Source organism: Nicotiana tomentosiformis, chromosome 7, assembly GCF_000390325.3.
Source record: "Nicotiana tomentosiformis chromosome 7, ASM39032v3, whole genome shotgun sequence".
NCBI lineage: Eukaryota > Viridiplantae > Streptophyta > Magnoliopsida > Solanales > Solanaceae > Nicotiana > Nicotiana tomentosiformis.
This window is the reverse complement of record NC_090818.1, coordinates 126,136,226-126,153,848: the sequence shown is the minus strand read 5'-3', so window position 1 is coordinate 126,153,848 and position 17,623 is coordinate 126,136,226.

The window sequence follows — 17,623 nt, the reverse complement described above, 5'->3', positions numbered from 1 at the left end:
CTCCGAATCTAGTTCATATGTCCCATATCAGGAAGCATCGGAGGGTGACTCAGTACAAGAGCAGCCTGCATTCCAATCATAGCCACAACATCCACAGGGAAGGTATCAACTCCGGGACAAGCCTTCCTCCTCACATAGCACTTCTGAGGGTTCGGAGAGTACAAGTTAGGCTTCAGAGCCCTCTTCTACACCTATCCCTGAGGAACCAACAACTACTGTTGACGATATATCAGACGATGGCCGAGGAGGTGATACTACAGTTGCCGGCCTTGAGAGGTCGAAGAAGAAAGAGGTCTGGGAGGACCGTTTTGTGAGTGTAGCTCCCTTCACCAGCTTCTATGGGTGGTGGCCGATAAGATCGCTCACTCTTGAGTGACAGTTCCAGCTTTAAGATCTTGACAAGTACAATCCAGAAGTGTTGAAACAGTTCTGAGAGAGGAAGTGATGGATGGGGTTCACCCAATCAGTTATAGACGCCAAGGAGTATTTGGTCCGGGGGTAGGTGTTTCCACAAGAACTCACAAAAGGACCCATGAAGTCATACCCCACACATCAAATATATTGATCTCCAAAATGGTAGTGAGAGGCATTTTATTATTCTTCGAGATTCCACCGGCCCGTTGGTATTCATCACATCTTTTCACCATATCACTTGCATCTTTGTCGAGAGTGGGCTAATAGAAACCACAACTTAACACTTTATCCATCGTTCTTGCTCTGCCATGGTGACCACCATAAGGCAAAGAGTGGCAAGCCTCAAGAATAACATTTTTCTCTTCATCCGGTACACATCGTCTAATTACCCCATCCATGCAAATCCGGAAGAGGTAAGGCTCATCCCAATAATAATCTTAACAACCCCGTTTGAGCTTCTTCCTTTGATTTGAAGAGAACCCATCCGGGATGATTCAACACATAAAGAAGTTTGCTAGATCGGCGAACCATAGCACCTCCTTCATTGAAATGGCCAAAAGTTGCTCATCGGGGAAGGAGTCATTGATTTTAAGGCCATCATGCGACCTCCCCTCTTCCTCCAAACGAGACAAGTGGTCCGCCACTTGATTTTCATTCACTTTCTGATCTTGAATATCAATATCAAACTCTTATAACATCAACACCCATCTCATCAACCTAGCTTTTGAATCTTTCTTGCTCATAAGATAACGAAGTGCCACATGATCCGTATGAACAATAACCTTTGCACCCATCAAGCACGAGCGAAACTTCTCAATTGCAAACACAATGGCAAGGAACTTTTTCTCTGTAATGGTGTAATTGACTTGGGCATCATTCATGGTCTTAATAGCATAGTAGACCGGATGAAAAATCTTGTTGATACGTTGCCCCAAAATTGCTCCAACCGCTACATCACTAGCATTGCACATGAGCTTAAAAGGAATACTCTAATTAGGAGCGGTGATAGTGGGACTAGTAGTCAACTTGAACTTTAGAAATTCAAAGGCTCTCATGCAATCATCATTGAAGTGAAATTTAGCATCTTTCTCTAAAAGCTTGCACCACTTTGGAAAAATCCTTTATGAAGCGCCGGTAGAACCCCACGTGACCCAAGAAACTTCTTACGCCTTTCACTGATGTTGGAGGTGGAAGTTTATAAATCACCTCTATCTTCGCCTTGTCGACCTCAATGCCCTTCTGTGAAATTTTTTGGCAAGGACAATTCCATCCTCAACCATAAAATGGCATTTCTCCCAGTTCAACACCAAGTTCGTTTCTTCACACCTTGCTAATACTTTATCCAAATTTGCTAAGAAATCATCCAAGGAATCCCCGACTAACAAAAAGTAATCCATGAAGACTTCATGGTAGTCCTCTACAATATCCGTAAAGATCGCCATCATACACCATTGAAAAGTTGCCGGTTCATTGCATAAGCCAAATGACATCAGGTTGAAAGCGAAAGTGCCATAGGGACAAGTGAAAGTTATTTTCTCTTGATCTTCCAGGGAAATAAGGATTTGGTTGTAGCCCGAATATCCATCTAGAAAGCAATAGAAAGCACGGCCGGCCAACCTATCGAGAATTTGGTCAAGAAAGGGGAGTGGGAAATGGTCTTTCCATGTGACTTTGTTTAGCTTCCGATAGTCCATACACACTCTCCATCCGGTCACTGTTCTTGTTGGAATAAACTCATTCTTATCATTGGTGACCACAGTTATGCCCCCTTCTTCGGAACACATTGCATCGGAGAAGTCCACGAACTGTCAGAAATGGGGTAGAGAACCCTGGTATCTAACCACTTGATGATCTCCTTTTTGACCACGTCTTGCATGGATTCATTGAGTCTCATTTGATGTTCAATGGAGGGTTTGGCATCTTCCTCCAAGTTAATCTTGTGCATGAAAAATGTGGGGCTTATTCCCCGAATATCCGCCAAAGTCCACCCAATAGCTTTCTTCCTCTTGTGGAGCATCGCCAATGTAGATTCAACCTGCACGTTAGTCAAACAAGAGGAAAGAATAACTGGTAAAGTAAAACAAAGGCTAATGAATTCATACTTGAGATGTGGAGGCAATGGCTTCAACTCCAAGATCGGAGGCTCTTTAATTGAAGGCTTTGTAGGAGGAGTTTTCCAATTCTCAAGATCCAAGGAAAGTTTCTGGGGTGCATAGTTGTACGACCCCATTCCTTGCAACGAATTAACACATTCCATGAAGCCATCCATCTCATCATCATCAAAATTGAGCAAGACGGCCTCCAACATATCACCCACATTAACCATGGCACTTGTATCATCAATAAGCACATCGGTCACCAAGTCCACGAATGAACATACTTCATTGCTCTTCAGTTACCTCATAGATTTGCACACGTGGAACACCATCTTTTCATCACCCACCCAAAAAGTGAGTTCTATAGCTTCCACATCAACAAGAGCCTTCCTCACAGCAAGGAAAGGTTTACCAAGAATAATCGGCACCTCATAGTCCACTTCACAATTAAGAATAACAAAATTCGCTAGGAGAATGAACTTGTCAACTCGAATCAATACATCTTCAATCACCCCCAATGGTCTCTTCATTGTACGATCGGCCATTTGTAATCTCATAGATGTGGGTCTTGGTTTCCCAATTCCCAATGTCTTGAAAATTGAATAGGGCATCAAATTGATACTTTCCCCAAGATCACAAAGAGGTTTGGCAAACTCGGCACTTCCAATGGTGCTAGGTATTGTAAAAGCACTGGGATCTTCCAACTTAAGAACCATCGAATGCACAATTGCACTCATGTGGTGAGTGACTTTGATAGTTTCAAAATTCATCGACCGCTTCTTTGTCACCAAGTCCTTCATAAACTTGGCATTACCGAGCATTTACTCTAAGGCTTCAACTAATGGCACATTTATCTAGAGACTCTTCATCATATCAATGAACATTTTGAATTAATTCTCACCATTTTTCTTGGTAAGCCTTTGAGGATAGGGAGGTGGCATAGGCAATGGTGCCTTATCCTTTTGCACTATCGGTTCTGGTATGTCAATCACATGACCCTTAGACGAGTTCACATCCTCTTGAGTCTCTTCCACCATGTCATCAATATCAATACGCACTTTATTATTTGCTTGCACTACATTGGTCGGGATCTCCTCTTCTTCTACCACTTGCTCATCCTCTACCAGTTGCCTTTGACTCGAGGTGGGTGCATTCCCACCTCTTCCATTTTTTGTAGTAACGGCCATGGCATGCCCCGTATTGTTCCTACACTTTGGGTTTACCACTGTATCACTTGGTAGTGCCCCCTTAGGACGAGAATTAAATGCTTGAGAGATTTGACCCATTTGCACCTCTAGATTGCCGATCGATGTGTTGTGTGAAGCAAGTTGGGCATCAGAATCGACATTCTTACCCATCATTTATTTGAACATGTTCTCAATACTGCCCATTTCATTGGTAGATGAACTAGGACCATGGGAAGGATAAAGAGGTGGGTTGCTCGGTTGTTGAGACATCGGGGGCCATTGAAAACCCGACCCCTAATTTACTTGATTGTTGTTCCACCCGCCTTGGTTGTTGCCTCCCCAATGGCCTTAGTTATTATTGTTATGCCAATTCCCTTGGTTATTGCTTCCACTCCAATTGCCTTGATTGTTTCCACCACTCCAATTACCTTGATTTTGAGAATTTCAATTGCCTTGATTGTTTGAAGGTCTCCATTGTTGTTGACTAGGGCCTTGGAAGTTGTTTCTTTGCCCTTGAAAATTATTCACATATTGGATCTCTTCTTCTTGGTCATTGTAATAATCACCTTGATCAAATCCACTATCAATCTTGCACAAAATTGTCCTCTCTTTGTTGCACTTGTGGACTTCTTGTTTTTCGCTTGTTCACCATCATATTGACTCCCTCCATAGCATTGACTTGCCTAAGGTTTTTCACTTGTTGAAGTCGAGCATTTTCCAATTGGTTCATGGTGGTTGTCAACTCGGCTATGGCTTATCCATGGTCATGTAACTCTTTATGAAGAAGAATTACATTGGGGTTACTTTGTGGAACATTGACTCTAGATTGCCACGTCGATGAAGTATCTGCCATCTCATCCAAAATATCACATGCCTCCGCATAAGGCATAGTAATGAAGTTCCCACCGATAATTTGATTCACTACACATTGGTTGGTTGTATTGATCCCCCGATAGAAAGTTTGTTGAATCATGTTCTCCGTCATATCATTGTTGGGGCACTCTTTCACCATTGTTCTATATCTTTCCCATATATCATGTAATGGTTCATTGGGATATTGCTTGAATGCTAGAATTTCATCTCGAATAATAGCCATGTGCTAGGGAGAGAAGTACTAAGAGATAAATATCTCCGCTAGTTCATCTCAAGTATGAATGGAATGATTTGGCAAGCGTTCCAACCAATCTAAAGCTTTCCCCCATAGATAGAAGGGAAAAATCCTTAGCCTCAAAGCGTCCTCGGAGACATTTGATTGTTTGCTCCCCCAACACGTATCTACGAACCCCTTCAAATGTTTATATGCATTTTGACCCAGTGCACCGGTGAAGAACCCTCATTGCTCGAGCAAAGTGAGCATCACGTAGGTTATTTGGAAGTTACCCGCCCTAATATGGGTAGGGACTATAGCACTTACATACCCTTCATTCGGCAACACCTGGTGTGGAGCCGCTCGTGGTGAAGGTTAGGGTGGAGCGGGTACATTGTCTTGAGGCGGTCGGCCTTGTCTATTGGCTTGAGGTTCAAGAGGGACCCCATCCATTTGATCATCCTCAACATCCACATCCCCCACGGCTATGTTTCCGAGCTCATTGTTTGCCATGATTGCACCTACAATACTCACACGTTAATAACAAGGAAGGAAAAGAAGATATACCAAAAACACACCTAATATATAGCTAACTCCTTTTTTAGCTCCCCGGCAACGGCGCCAAAAATTGATCTCATCCAATTTCACTCCTCTATTCGAGGTTATGAAAACGGTTGATGCAATAATAATACCCAACAAGAGTCGGGGTCGAATTCCACAGGGAGCTATATGTATGGGAGTTAGTAGTATATATCTTAGCGTGTGAGTTTGTATATCTAAATTTGCACTTTCGCAAAGATTGGGTTTTTTAAAGTTTCATCTAAACTACAATTGCAATTTAAGAAATAAAAGTAAAAGATTGTTTTTGTTGTTTTTCAAATGTTGTAAAAAGCCTAGGGCTATGACCTTCGCCTAGGTGTTTGCCTAACAGGTTCTAAACTTTAAAGCTTGTTTTATTGGTCAGGGTATATTATAGCTATCAACACTCGGTTACCCACTCAATACCTCTCGGTCAGAGAGTGATTTTGCCAAATTTGGCTTTCTCAAGTCCAAATGGGTCTTGAACAAAACGGTTGATAAAAATCTCAAGTCGAATTTTACTATCTCTAGGTTTAACCCTTTAATTGGGCTTATCAATCTCTTGATTGACCCAATTTCTTGCTAGCCAAATTTTCCTAGACTAAGTCTCTCTTTCTCAAGTAGAGACCAAGTTAAATAGGCATGAACTAATGTTTACAACCAGTAATTCTTCAAATCAAAGCAAGAGCAAGGCTAAATAATAAACGCCTAACCATAAACAAGCAATAAATCAAACATCTATTAAGTTTACACACTAGGGTTGGGTCACAACCCTAGTGAAAATCTAGCTACTCATACTTAAAATGGAAAAAATAGGAGAAGAAATGATAATTAAACCCATATTGCTAATTAAATTGATAAACTCTATGTTCAAAAGGCTCAAAAAAGCAAAAACTACTAAAAACAGTAAAAGGAACCGTCTACTGTAGCAGCTAATGTCAAAAATTACCTAAAAAAATGAAACTCTTCTATTTAAACAAGGCTGGAACTTTCGGATAAAAATGCCCTTTTGGAGGTTCTCCGGTCGCACAATTCCATGTGCGGTCCGCATTTTTCTTCAGCTTGACAGGATAGAAAGTCTGCGGCCGCACTGCATTCTTTCTGCGGTGCGTAGAATAGTAAATGCGTCCGCACCTTGCTCTTTTGCGGTCCGCACAATTGTAACTACAGCCGCACAATAATTGTGTGGTCCGCAATTTTGGTAGACTTGAAATGCAGGTTGTCTGAACTTTGCTCTGATCCAGCTTCTGCGGCCGCAAATTCATGTGCTAACCGCACTTTCCACCAATCTCTGATGGGTTTTTCTTCACAACCTGTGGCCGCAGATGATATTTTGCGGTCCGCACTTCTGAGTTTTTGTGACTTTTTTTATCCCTGAGTTCAGATTACTCCTTTTTGAGTTGGATTTCATCTCAGGGGCTCATCATCCAATATTCCTACAATGAAGCACATTTCATCAGTTTTCGGGAACACAGTTAAATGCTTTTGGACTAAAACGAAAGCTAAAGGGCACTAATAAGTAGTCAAAATCCCCACCAACACCGGGCCTCGATGTTCTAAAATTTTGTCAGCCCATAAAAATGACCTTAGGAACAATAGTCATTATCTCGCCATGATTGTTCCTCATTTGTTTGTGTTTTTAGATAATAAAACAAACATTCTGCCTGATTCCCTTATTTTCGTATGTTATAGCCCACGTCATGTGCATAGGTCCAGGCGACCGGACCCCGATCGCCTAAACTTTTTTCGGCCCATGAAAAATGACCTAAGGAGCAATAGTCATTACCTCGCCATGACCGTTCCTCATTTTTTGGTGTTTTAGGACCATAAAACTGGAATTCCGCTTGATTCCTAGATTTTCGTGTGCTATAGCTCACCCCATCTGCATGGATTAGGGAGACCGAACTTTGATCGCCTAAAAGTTTTCCGGCCCATAAAAAACGACCTACCTATGGAACAATAGTCATCGCCTCGCCATGACCGTTCCTCATTTTTTGGCATTTTAGGGAGATAAAACTGGAATTCTGCCCAATTCATAAATTTTTGTGTGCTATTACCCACCCCATATGTATGGATATGGGCGATTGAACATTTATCACCTAAAAGTTTTGCTGGCCCATCAATAACGACTTAAGGAATAATAGTCATCTCCTCGCCATGACAGTTCCTCATTTTTTGGTATTTTAGGGACATAAAGCTGAATTTGGTCCGATTACCAGATCATCTACTTGGGTCCGGGCGACCGGACCCTGATCACCTAAAATTTTACCGGCCCATAAAAAATGACCTAAGTAACAATAGCCATTGCCTCTCCATGACCGTTTCACTTTTTGCATTTTAGGGCCATAAAACTAGAATTCCGCCTGAATTTTTGTGTGCAATAGCCCACGCCATCTGCATGGATCTGGACGACCGGACCTCGACCGGCCCATCCATTACGACCTGAGGAACTATAGTTATTTTCTCGCCATGACCGTTCCTCATTTTTTGGTATTTTAGGGCCATAAAATTAGAATTTTGCCAGATTCCAAGATTTTCGTGTGCTCTACGACATCTGCATAGGTCCGCACGACGAAACCCTGATCGCCTAAAATTATGTTGGCCCATCAAAAATGATCTAAGGAAAAATAGTTATCGCCTCGCCATGTTCGTTCCTCATTTTTTGGTATTTTTGGACCATAATACTGGAATTTGATTGATTCCCAAATTTTCGTGTGATATAACCCACACCATCTGCCTCGGTCACGGCGACCGGAACCTGATCGCCAAAAATCTTACCGGCCCATCAAAATCGACCTAAGGAAGAATAGCCATCTTCTCTCCATGATCGTCCCTTATTTTTTGGCGTTTTAGGACCATAAAACTGGAATTCCACCCAATTTCCAGATTTTCGTGTGCACCATCTACATGGGTCCGAGCGACCGGACCCCGATCGCCTAAAGTTTTGTCCGCCATAAAAATGACCTAAGGAACAATTGTAATCGCCTCGCCATGACCGTTCCTTATTTTTTGGCGTTTAAGTTCCATGTAGTTGGAATTCTGCCTGATTCCCTGATTTTCGTGTGCTACCATGCCATCTGCATGAGTGCAGGCGACCATACCCCGATTGCCTAAAATTTTTCCGACCAATCAAAAACGACCTAAGGAATAATAGTCATCGCCTCGCCATAACCATTCCTTGTTATATGGCATTTTTGGTGCACTAAAACTTGAATTTCACCCGATTCCTAGATATTTATGTGATATAGCCCACGCCATCTACATGGGTCCTGGCGACCTGATCACAATCATCTAAAATTTTGTCGGCCCATCAAAAACGACCTAAGGAACAATAGTAATCGCCTCGCCATGACAGTTCCTTATTTTTTGGCGTTTTAGGGCCATAAAGCTTGAATTTCGTCTGATTCCCAAATTTTCGTGTGCTGTAGCCCGCGTCATCTGCATGAATCCGAAGTACTGGACCCCGATGACCTAATATTTTGCTGGCCCATCAGAAAATGACATAAAGAACAATAGTCATCGCCTCACCGCTACCGTTCCTCGTATTTTGGCATTTTTGGAACATAAAACTAGAATTCCGCCCGATGTCTAGATTTTTGTGTGCTATAGCCCACGCCATCTGCATGGGTCCTGGTGACCAGACCCTGCTCACCTAAACTTTTAAGGCCCATCAAACAATTACCTTAGGAACAATAGTATTCACCTCGCTATGACCGTTCCTTATTTTTTTGTATTTTAGGGCCATAAGACTGGAATTATGCCTGATTCCCATACTTTTGTGTACTATTGCCCACGCCATCTACATGTGTCCTGGAGATCTGACCCGAATTGCCTAAAATATTACTGCCCACCAAAAATGACCTAAGTAACAATAGTCAATGCCTTTCCATGACGTTTTAATGCCAAAAAACTGGAATCCCTGATTTTTTGACGTTTAATGCCAAAATACTAGAATTTCGCCTGATTCCCAGATTTTCGTGTATTATAGCTCACGCCATCTGTATGGGTCCGGGTTACTGGACCTTGATCACCTAAAATTTTGCAGGATCATCAAAAACTACTTAAGAAACAATATTCATTGCCTCGCCATGACCGTTCCTCGAATTTTGGCATTTTAGGGCCATAAAACTGGATTTCCGCCTCATTCGTAGTAGTATGCTATAGCCCATGCCATCTGACCCCGATCGCCTAAAAACTTTTTGCTCCAATAAAAATGACCTAAGAAACAATAGTCATTGCCTCGCCATGACCATTTTTAGCATTTTATGGCCATAAAACTAGAATTCCGCTAGATTCCTAGATTTTTGTGTGTTATATCCTATGCTATTTGCATGCATCCGATCAACCAGACCCGAATCGCCTACAATTTTGCAGGCCCACCAAAAACATCCTAAGGAACAATATTCATCGCTTTGCCAAGACCGTTTCTTGCTTTTTGTGTTTAAGGGCCATAAAATTGGAATTCTGCCCGATTCCTAGATTTTTTGGTACTACAACCCATGCCATCTGCATGCAACCGGGTGACAGGACCCGAATCGCCTCAAATAATTCCAGCCGACCTAGAATGACCTAAGGAACAATAGGCATTGCTTCGCCATGATCGTTCCTCCTTTTTTGGCATTTTAGGGCAATAAAACTGTAATTCCACCCTATTCCTTGATCTCCGTGTGCTATAGCTCATGCCATTTGTATGCATCTGGGCGACCGGACCTGAATTGCCTAAATTACTTTCGACCCACCAAGAACGACATGAGCAACAATAATTATCGCTTCGCCATGACCGTTCTTATGGTTTGGCATTGTAGGGATATAAATTTGGAATTTCGCCCGGTTGACCAGACCCGAATCGCCAAAAATGTTGCCGACCCACCAAGAACGACCTAAGAAAAAATATTCATCGCTTTTCCATGACCGTTCCTTATTTTTTGGCATTTTAGGGCCATAAAACTAGAATTTTGCTCGATTCCAAGATTTTGGTGTGCTATTGCCCACATCATCTGCATACATCCAGGCGACCAGTCTTGAATCGCCTAAAATACTCCCAGCACACCAAAAATGACCTAAGGAATAATACTCATCGCTTCTCCATGACTGTTCCTCGTATTTTGGCATTAATTGCCATAACACTTCCTGATTCCTCGATTTACGTATACTACTGCCCACTCCATCTGCATACATCCGGGTGACTGGACCTGAATCGCCTAAAATTTTGCCGACCTACCAAGAACGACCTAAGGAACAATAGTCATCACTTCGCCATGATTGTTCATCGTTTTTTGTTGTTTTAGGGCCATAAAGCTAGAATTCCACCTGATTCCCAGATTTTCGTATGCTATACCCACACCATCTGCATGCATCTGTGTTACGGGACCCGAATCGCTTAAAATTTTGCTGGCCCACCATGAACGACTAAAGGAACAATATTCATCGCTACACTATGATCGCTCCTCAGTTTTGGCAATTTTGGACCATATAATTGGAATTTCTCGAAATTCTTAGTTTTTTGTGTGCTATAGCCCAAATCATCTGCATGCATCCCGGCGACCGGACCCGAATTGCTTAAAATTTTGCCAGCCCACCAAAACGACCTAAGGAACAATAGTTATCGCTTCGCCATGAGCATTCCTCATTTTTTGGCGTTTTAGGGCAATAAGACTTGAATTCCGCCTGATTCCCATATTTTCTTGTGCTATAGCACACGCCATGTGCATGCATCCGAGCGACTGGACCTGAATCGCCTATTATTTTGCCGGCCCACCAAAAAAACCTAAGGAATAATAGTCATCGCTTCGCCATGACCGTTCCTCATTGTTTGGCGTTTTAGGGCCATAAACCTGGCATTACACCCGATTTCCAAATTTCCGTGTGCTATAGCCCACGCCATCTGCATGCATATCGGCAGCAGGAACGAATCACCTAAAATTTTACCGGCCCACCAAGAATGACCTATGGAACAACAGTCATCGCTTCGCCATTCTTGACGACCAATTTTGACCCTCCCTTTTAAAATTAATTTATTCGCGCTTAAAAATTTATAATAAATATCTTTAAAGTATTTTTCTATTAATGAATATCTATTTTTATAAATTAATAAATTCTTAGTTTCAAAATTAATCACATAGTACTAATATTGTGAAATTGCAATTGTATTTACTATTATAAAAATAACTTTTGTATATACATTATATAGGTTTTTTAATTTTACAAAATTACTCCTTAATTGGGTTACTATGTTAATTAGTAACATATAGTAATTATAATTTTACCACATTTTATTAAAATTGTTAAGCTTATTTAAATTAATTTTAAGAGTGTTTAAAACTAAAAGGCTATAATTGCAATTCCTTCATTTAAAATGAAGTGGCCATTCCCTAAATTAAAATCAGCCCAAATACCAGGCCCAAGTCCGAAATATGCCTAGTCCAAACACCTTATCCCTTTCCAACTTGGCAATCCTTGCCATTACCTCTCAACCAATCACGACCTGACACATCACCCTCTAATCCCACTCACAAAACAAACACAAGTAATCTGAACCGTTGATTCCAATCATCAACCGTCACATATTATCCCTACTTTCTGAATTAATCTTGACCTATTATTAGGTATTATCTCAGCCGTTGGATCACACAGATCCAATGATTTTCATATTTTCCCAGAATTGATTTTCTCAAAATGTAACTCCCCGATTTATCAGGGTCATTGATCAAATGATCCAACGGCCCAGATCTATTACTCCGTTTTAACATAGAAACCTATTGGTCTCACCCCCCCCCCCAAACCCTAATCATTTCCCATATTGCCCAGCCACCTTCTTTCCATTTTCTCTCTCGAGTCTCTCAAACTCTAAACCTAATCAATCACAAAGATTTTGCACCAATTCATGCAAAGTTACAAATCAACTCTTGAATCATCCCTCTTGTCTTCACCAGCCGCGATTCCCGCAGATCCTTTTTCCACTTCATCACTAGAAATTCAAATGCCCAAATTCTGAAACCCTATGCTTAAAAGGGAAAACTTATATTGCTTGAGCTTTATTCCTGCTGAAAATTTCTTTTTCAATCACAAAGTTCAAAACCCTTCGAGTTTGGAAATCCTAGCTCGAAGATGTAACTTCAAATCGGCTAAATCCCCTCTCGCTCCATCAAATCGTAGCATGCATGAAGATTTTTAGAGGGTTCATCATGAGGATTCTTTACCCAGAGGTCAAATGTAGTGACCTCTGTGTTTTAAGTTTAACCGATGGTCCTCTACCTTCAACGACTCACTCCACTCTAGTACTCAGGTAAAATCACTACTGGATTTTCCCCCTCTATCTTTTGATTTTCATTCAATTTGCTATCATTATCTACTGTGCGTCACTCTCCACTACTGATTTTGAATTCGTGAAGCCCTAGAGCATTGAATGCATATCATGCTTTAGTTCCATAGAGCAAGTAAGCAATTTATTTATCTTACTTATTAGTTGGGATTCAATATGATTTTGTGATGTGATTTATTCATTTATTGCTCATGGTGGTTAGATTTGTCTCATGGTACTAGACTTTATTATCGTGATGCCGAGAGAGGCTATGTAATGGTGTTTGAAGGCATTGAAAATCATGGAGACTTTCACTGATGTAGCTCTAATGAGTAGAGTCGTGTGTGGCATTTTATGTTGTACTCTGGTGGCTCGCTGTCAGGTTGAAATTTTGGAGAGACCTATAAACAAAGAAAACTCTAGCAATTTGTTTTTTTTTGAAATTTGGGGAGTAGTCAAATTTCGAAGCCTTAAAGAGTTAAGGAGTAAGGAAAGACTCGAAAATTTCACCTTCGGACGTTAGCACGACCAAGGATTTACATTCGAGGATGAATGTTTCTAAGTGGGGGAAAATGTAAAGCCCCGTGAATTTTTATAATTAATTCGAGTTAATTTATTAAATCTAAGCTACATGGTTATTTGAGTGGAACAAAGTTATTGGAGTGCATAGGATAATTTCAATAGTTAATCATTGAATTAGTGGAGGTTACAAGATCAACAAATGCATTTGGAGCATATCAAGTTTCTATGTCATAAGGGCCAAAATTTATGAAAACTCAATGGTATGTAGCTAACTTGAAGAATTAGAATTTAATAAGAAAACAAGGATTTTAAAATCCTCGCCTTCTGTTGGCAACGAAAAAGGGATTTAAAAAAGTAGAAAGGTTGTTGGTTAACAAAGGTACAAAGGGGACAGGGGAATTAATTATTAAAGACAAAGGCAAACATGTAAAGTTGGGAAAGGGTCCAAGACACAATCTAACACGAACGAACACACATTTAGCAATTAGGGTTCCTGGTCTTAGTCTCTTACTGTCTTTCTCTCTTTTGTCGTGTTCTTTTCCAGTTCAATCTTGAAGGTTTTCGGGGTCTTTGAGCAACAAAAGAATTCATTTGGTCTGGTGCCCTTAAGAAGCTCAACATCTTTCTCTCCCTTTTCTTTTGTTCCTCTCTGAATGATTTAGATATGTCAATGTTAAGTTTTGTAAATTATAGTTATGTTGTATGTGTTTGACATGCTTGATAGTTATGTTCTGTTAGTGTGACAATCTTTTATGATTAGCATGTTCTGTTATGATCCCTTAAGTGATAATAGATTAAGTCATAAGTGGTAATTATTGATCATTGTTTTGAGTTCTCCTACAGTCTCCATGCCCGAATTCTTACATGTTCAAGTCCAATACAAACCTCGTAGTTCTCAGTGACTTATAGTAGACTCATCTCTGTTTATTGTACTTCTGTAAATTTTATGAGTTTTTTGGAAGCTAAGTTCACTACCTGATAGTTATTTCTAAAATGAAACCTGAATTTGTTCAAGACTTATGTTCCCCTGCTTCTTAACCTTAAGTTTGAACCTACAATGTCTAACTATCTTCTTGTCTACCTGTGCTTTTGATTAAACTGTATCTGAGTTACTACTATGGTCATTACTATGTTTGACTATTATCATTGTTAAACCAATCATGTTCATGTTTTCCCTTTCACCAATGATACTGTTATAATGTTCATTTCTGGATATTATTCCCTGCATCTTACCTCTTTATGATCAGGTTCATTATTTGGTAATCTTAACTTATATAATATATGTCCATGTCATTTAACTAAGTTGAAAGAATCAAAGTGTCTAGGAATGCATATGAAACTATCTTTCTCATGAGCATGCTCAACTTTTGAATGCATAGGAAACTATCTTATTTGCACCAAGCAGTCTTCTTCTCATGATTCTTTGTTGTATATAAATGTTCTGTTAAGGTCAAACTGTTCTCTTCTTCTTAGCGTAAGTCATGATTTTGTTTAGATAAAGTCAACTAGTAATTGCTGCATAACTAAGTTTGTTTGTTCCATAATCAATTGAGATCTTCACATACATGTGTAATACATCCTTGTCCTTAACTTGCCTCCCATGAAGAAATGATTTAGGCATACTATTATGACCAATTGATAGCTTTAGGAACTTAAGTATGGTCACTTCATACCTATATGCTGAACTAGATTTATGTTTGAGTTTGAACTTGTTTTGATACAATGTTTTCCATATCCTTTGTTTAGCAACATGTTGGTTTGATTCTGTAATTGGTTCTCTAATGTGCAAAGTTCCCCTGCTTATGTGAGATCATTATTTCATTCACCCTGCCTATGTGTAGTTGATTTAATGTTACTAGTGTCCCTGATTTAACTCTTTAACACCATGTTCTATCTTGAATCATGCTCAGTCCTTTTCCCTACTGTTAATCCAAAACTAAGTCTGACTCTCAAATCTTATGAAGTCCATTGTTGATATTGTCTGAACATGATGACTTGCTAACACTGTTAGAAGCATTAGCCTGTTGAGACCTTAAGAATCCCCATGTTTAAATATGTGAGTTTATAATCATGATGAGAGTTCAATCCCATGGCCTTGATAATTGTTGTGTAACAATTGCTGACTATGACTGTTGGTTTGAATCTACCTTCATGTCTTTAAGTTTCCAAGTGATGAACATTAATACATGTTTGAGTATGTTGTGCCTCAATGATTCATTCCTGTGAGGGTATAATATGGAACCTTTTTGTTCTATGTGTATTCTAAAGTCACCCCCCCCCCCTCTTGGTTTACTTTATATATGTTTCCTTGTTAGGTATCACAATATTCTGTATACTCTGGTGTTGTTAAGAGGAAAGTATATATGTTGTGGTAGGAAATGCTTTAGTATCTAGTTTGCACTGGAAGGGCCTCATTGGTACATAAACCCGTAAGGAACACATGTCGTTAGTAATTAAGGGTATTTGGAGCGGCGTTTGACTCTAGGTTGGGATGCCCTCCTCGGCACAAGAATTGCCCTGGGACTTGAGTCCCTTGGGAACTTTAAAATATCGGGGGATCCAAAGGGAGCATCGACCTCGAGTGGGGTTCCCTCCTTTGCTCTTAATTTATTGACACATTCAGTTCTTTAAGGGTTTAGTGTTTAATGACAACGAAAGGTTTTCAATGTGAATTATTTGCTAAGTAAAGCCATCACATTAATATATAATTTCCTCTACCATATTAATCTTGTTCTTGCTTTAATAAACTTTTTATTTATTTGTTATGTACATCAAAGAATGATCTGTAGTTAAAATATGCTAAATATACTAGATATATGTCTAATGACTTTCTTATTCTTTCACATGTACACCTGTTTGGGCCTCTGAGTTCATGATAAACTCAGGCCCAGCTCCAGCATTATTGCATCTCATCGAGGAGTCCAAAGTCAGCTTGTATCCGCGTCTCTTTGCTGCCGGGCCTGCTTTCTTAAGGCCCAATCACAGAGTCTAGTCCTCTTTCCCTTAACTCCTTTATCATTATTACTATCTCGTTAATTTTGTTTACTGCTTCTACTAGTTTAATGTTAGTTGTATTTATTATGTCTTTATTATTGTTTGTCTCTCATATATATAACACTCATATATTAGAACACATATTTTTCTTTCATGCTTTAGTATTATGTAAACTTAGCCAAGCCTTAAATCTGCCCACGAAAAGGGAAATTAAAAGGGAAATTAGTTAGAAGTAGATCCTTAACTCACTAATTATAATCTGCCCACGAATTATTGTTATGTTTCACTCATCTTTCCTTTCCTTAAGAGATTTTCAAAATCCAGAACTTAACGAAACAACAACTCTATTTCAAAAGGAAGAATCAAATTTCAGCTTCATTTTCAAAAGGAAAATCATAACTTCAAAGAAACTGTCGCCCTTTAGGAATTTTTCGGTAAATAACCCCTTCTTTAAAAACCCTCTGAATCTAAGGTAAATTCTAGATATGCTTTTTTCACAAACATCCCTTTTGCATTATATATATAGCCATCCCCCAAATCAAAGTATTTTTATAACTCAATCCCTTTTATAAACTTATAAAAAATCTAGACCACTTATGTACCAATTTCAAGACTCTTTTAACACCTCTTATGAATCCCTCCATAAACTTATATCCCTCTAAGACCCCGCATTCTCTTTATCAATACCATATTTAGGTATACAATAAGCAACCTTCCTTATTACTAGTCAAAGCCTTTTACAAATAATTAATCCCCAAACTTAGTCTAAATCCTATGGAGCTACCTCGGGTAGATTTTAAGAGGTGCCTAACACCTTCCCCTTAGGTAAACAAGAACCCTTACCCATAATCTCACCGGTTAGCAGACTAATAATAAAAAATAACTTAGTAATTAAATAGGTACCCTAGTATACCTTTAAATATTAGGTGGCGACTCTCTTTCATCTACAACAGAGAAACCACAAGTTGAATCCGGTCTTGACTAGTACAAAATAGGGTGTAACAACATGGCGACTCTGCTGGGGACACCACACTTAGGTTCTGACCTTAACAAATTTAGACTAATTTGGCTTCTAGATTTATTTTTATATTGCTTTGATTATGATCAAAACTACTATTACATGCTTATATACCTTATTTGCTCTTTACAATTACCTGCTTCTATGATCACTTTGCTATATTACTACTAAACCCTTATTTGCTACTGCTTTATATATATTGTCATCACATCTTTTCAAATCGAGTCTTGGCCGAACACTATCACACACAATGGCACGCGAGGGTTGTATTTTACACCCATCCGAACCTTCTTTCCAAAACTCTCTAGTTTTAGAGAATGGCTTTGTCAGGTTAACTGACATAACTTATCGCAGTTCTCATTCCAATTCAAAAGTAGGAGACACTCTACTCTAGTAAAATAGGTCATATTGCATAAACCTTAGGTG